Source organism: Nomia melanderi, unplaced genomic scaffold (genome assembly GCF_051020985.1).
Source record: "Nomia melanderi isolate GNS246 unplaced genomic scaffold, iyNomMela1 scaffold0224, whole genome shotgun sequence".
In the NCBI taxonomy this organism is placed as follows: Eukaryota; Metazoa; Arthropoda; class Insecta; order Hymenoptera; family Halictidae; genus Nomia; species Nomia melanderi.
The window spans coordinates 47501-52500 of record NW_027475339.1 but is presented as its reverse complement, the minus strand read 5'-3'; positions in this window follow the sequence as shown (position 1 = coordinate 52500).

Below are 5000 nucleotides of genomic sequence, written 5' to 3'. Positions count from 1 at the left end.
CGAAGCAAAAATATGTATGTATATATATATCTTAGTCGCCGACTCTCTCCCCTTAAGAGTCGGATCGACGATACTTTTTCTCGTCTTTAAGACAGTTCTCTTTCTCCTCTCTCTTCTCTCTACTCTCTTCTCTCTTCTCTCTTCTCTTTCGAGTTGGTAAATTTCGCTCCACTATTAGATTACCAACTCCGCACGAATTACCACATGGGTATATCCGCGCATATACATCAGGAGGACCTCCAAAAATTTCAAACTCTCCCGTGTATCTCTCCGAGATCTTTTTAGAAGAAAAAGAATCTCGGATGTCACATCGACTTTCAGGTTTGTAAGCACGTATGCTCGAGCGCTCTCCATCGTGTAAGCACGGACATAACGCACGAAGTCCGAAGACCGCGTACGTTAACATGCTGGACATATCGAGAAAGCGCGAACCATGCTAGGCGTACCCATGTCGAGGCCCTCGCGTTAAAGATCATACTCTTCTTTTCGTTCTCTCTTCTTTGCCCAGAAATAATATATATTTCTTATAATATATACCTCTTAGTTTATGTATTTCTCTCTTAGGACACCTCAATTTTATATGTATATATTATATTTCATTCGAACAATTTTTGTTCGTCGCCCCTTTTTGTGTGTAGTATTTCGTTTGGTCTTTGCCATTAAATTTTTGTATACGAAAAATATATTTTCGCTCGGATAGAAAACCCCTTTTGGGTTTCTGAGAGTTGATGTGAGAGTCGTACAAGTATAACGAATATACGTTGTATCCAACCCAACATTCTGGGCTTACCACATAAGGGCCATTCGGTCTGAGACACCGACCCGTGGTCATGCTGTGTAGAGAAAAATTCGCAACGGAACGCGGTACAGAACAGTCGAGGAATGGACCTCGAGGAGCTGAACGACTGCTTCTCGACCGAGATCGTAGAATAGCCGCTCGCCCGCCGCTGCGCCGACCGGTCCGCTCGAACCGACGTGCTCTCTTATAGTAACCAAACGGGCGGCCGCGACGACCGCGGCGCCGGCCGCTCAGCACGGGCGCTTATGGTGGTAAACTGCCGCGCGTACAGACCAACCGGCCGGGCTGCTGGTACTTAGCCGCTGAAACTATGGTCGATTCGAACATATATTAACATACGATTTTTATTCGATAAATCGTTATTGTACATATTAAACGTTAGTTTCCACCGAAAGAAAAATTTTTTAGAATTTTTTTTTTCCAAAAATTGCAAGAGTAAACTTTTTTAATATTCGATTTAAAAATTTTTAAATGCTTAATCCTTACATTAAACTACTGGGAGAACTCAGAAATCATAATGAAAAAAATTACAAAAATTTATTTTTCTCAGAAACTCCGAAAAACAGAGTGGTCGAATCCGTGCAAGCCGGAATTTTTCTAAGTCCCCACGGTCAAGAGTAAACTTTTTTAATAAGCGTTTTAAAATTATTTCAATGTTTAATCCATGCGTAAACATGAAGTTTATTAACGTTTTTAACATTAAAAAAAATTACAAAAATTTATTTTTCAAAAAAAATGGAAAAAACCGATTTGTCGGAGCGAGGTGTCCTGCCCGTGCGGTAATTCCAGCAGGCGAATCGGACTTCCCGAAATTTTTCTAAGTCCCACGGTCGACACCAACTTTTTTAATAAGCGTTTTAAAATTATTTCAATGTTTAATCCATGCGTAAACATGAAGTTTATTAACGTTTTTAACATTAAAAAAAATTACAAAAATTTATTTTTCGGAAAAAAAGGAAAAAACCGATTCGGCGGAGCGAGGTGTCCAGCCCGTGCGGTAATTCCAGCAGGCGAATCGGACTTCCCGAAATTTTTCTAAGTCCCACGGTCGACACCAACTTTTTTAATAAGCGTTTTAAAATTATTTCAATGTTTAATCCATGCGTAAACATGAAGTTTATTAACGTTTTTAACATTAAAAAAAATTACAAAAATTTATTTTTCGGAAAAAATGGAAAAAACCGATTCGTCGGAGCGAGGTGTCCTGCCCGTGCGGTAATTCCAGCAGGCGAATCGGACTTCCCGAAATTTTTCTAAGTCCCACGGTCGACACCAACTTTTTTAATAAGCGTTTTAAAATTATTTCAATGTTTAATCCATGCGTAAACATGAAGTTTATTAACGTTTTTAACATTAAAAAAAATTACAAAAATTTATTTTTCGGAAAAAAAGGAAAAAACCGATTCGGCGGAGCGAGGTGTCCAGCCCGTGCGGTAATTCCAGCAGGCGAATCGGACTTCCCGAAATTTTTCTAAGTCCCACGGTCGACACCAACTTTTTTAATAAGTGTTTTAAAATTATTTCAATGTTTAATCCATGCGTAAACATGAAGTTTATTAACGTTTTTAACATTAAAAAAAATTACAAAAATTTATTTTTCGGAAAAAATGGAAAAAACCGATTCGTCGGAGCGAGGTGTCCTGCCCGTGCGGTAATTCCAGCAGGCGAATCGGACTTCCCGAAATTTTTCTAAGTCCCACGGTCGACACCAACTTTTTTAATAAGCGTTTTAAAATTATTTCAATGTTTAATCCATGCGTAAACATGAAGTTTATTAACGTTTTTAACATTAAAAAAAATTACAAAAATTTATTTTTCGGAAAAAAAGGAAAAAACCGATTCGGCGGAGCGAGGTGTCCAGCCCGTGCGGTAATTCCAGCAGGCGAATCGGACTTCCCGAAATTTTTCTAAGTCCCACGGTCGACACCAACTTTTTTAATAAGTGTTTTAAAATTATTTCAATGTTTAATCCATGCGTAAACATGAAGTTTATTAACGTTTTTAACATTAAAAAAAATTACAAAAATTTATTTTTCGGAAAAAATGGAAAAAACCGATTCGTCGGAGCGAGGTGTCCTGCCCGTGCGGTAATTCCAGCAGGCGAATCGGACTTCCCGAAATTTTTCTAAGTCCCACGGTCGACACCAACTTTTTTAATAAGCGTTTTAAAATTATTTCAATGTTTAATCCATGCGTAAACATGATGTTTATTAACGTTTTCAACGTTAAAAAAAATTACAAAAATTTATTTTTCAAGAAAAATGGAAAATACCGATTCGGCGGAGCGAGGTGTCCAGCCCGTGCGGTAATTCCAGCAGGCGAATCGGACTTCCCGAAATTTTTCTAAGTCCCACGGTCGACACCAACTTTTTTAATAAGTGTTTTAAAATTATTTCAATGTTTAATCCATGCGTAAACATGACGTTTATTAACGTTTTTGACATTAAAAAAAATTACAAAAATTTATTTTTCAAAAAAAATGGAAAAAACCGATTCGTCGGAGCGAGGTGTCCAGCCCGTGCGGTAATTCCAGCAGGCGAATCGGACTTCCCGAAATTTTTCTAAGTCCCACGGTCGACACCAACTTTTTTAATAAGCGTTTTAAAATTATTTCAATGTTTAATCCATGCGTAAACATGATGTTTATTAACGTTTTCAACGTTAAAAAAAATTACAAAAATTTATTTTTCAAAAAAAATGGAAAAAACCGATTCGTCGGAGCGAGGTGTCCTGCCCGTGCGGTAATTCCAGCAGGCGAATCGGACTTCCCGAAATTTTTCTAAGTCCCACGGTCGACACCAACTTTTTTAATAAGTGTTTTAAAATTATTTCAATGTTTAATCCATGCGTAAACATGACGTTTATTAACGTTTTTGACATTAAAAAAAATTACAAAAATTTATTTTTCAAAAAAAATGGAAAAAACCGATTCGTCGGAGCGAGGTGTCCAGCCCGTGCGGTAATGCCAGCAGGCGATCCGGGGTACTCGAAATTTTTCTAAGTCCCGACGGTCAAGAGTAAACTTTTTCATCGCATATTTCAAAATTTTTTCAATGTTTAATCTACGCATAAAAACGCAGTTTATCGCAGTTTTTAACGTTGAGAAAATTGACAAAAATTTTTTTTTCACTGAAAATGGAAAAAATGTATCGGTCGATGCGGGCTATCCAGGCCGTGCGGTAATTCCAGCAGGCGATCCGGGGTACTCGAAATTTTTCTAAGTCCCGACGGTCAAGAGTAAACTTTTTCATCACATATTTCAAAATTTTTTTAATGTTTAATCCACGCATAAAAACGCAGTTTATTAACGTTTTTAACGTTGAGAAAATTGACAAAAATTTTTTTTTCACTGAAAATGGAAAAAATGTATCGGTCGATGCGGGCTGTCCAGGCCGTGCGGTAATTCCAGCAGGCGATCCGAGGTACTCGAAATTTTTCTAAGTCCGAACGGTCAAGAGTAAACTTTTTCATCACATATTTCAAAATTTTTTTAATGTTTAATCCACGCATAAAAACGCAGTTTATTAACGTTTTTAACGTTGAGAAAATTGACAAAAATTTTTTTTTCACTGAAAATGGAAAAAATGTATCGGTCGATGCGAGCTGTCCAGGCCGTGCGGTAATTCCAGCCGGCGATCCGAGGTACTCGAAATTTTTCTAAGTCCGAACGGTCAAGAGTAAACTTTTTCATCACATATTTCAAAATTTTTTCAATGTTTAATCCACTCATAAAAACGCAGTTTATTAACGTTTTTAACGTTGAGAAAATTGACAAAAATTTTTTTTTCACTGAAAATGGAAAAAATGTATCGGTCGATGCGGGCTGTCCAGGCCGTGCGGTAATTCCAGCAGGCGATCCGGGGTACTCGAAATTTTTCTAAGTCCGAACGGTCAAGAATAAACTTTTTTATTACATGTTTTAAAAATTTTTCAATGCTTAATCCGTGCATAAGAGTGCAGTTTATTAACGTTTTTAAGGTTGAAAAAATTGACAAAAATTTTTTTTTCTCTGAAAATGAAAAAAATGTATCGGTCGAAGCGGGCTGTCCAGGCCGCGCGGTAATGCCAGCAGGTCGAACGGGGCGACCCGAAATTTTTCTAAGTCCCTGCGGTCAAGAATAAACTTTTTTATTATGCGTTTTAAAATTTTTTCGGCGCTTAATCCATGGATAAAAAGGCAGCCCGAACACGTTTTTAACGT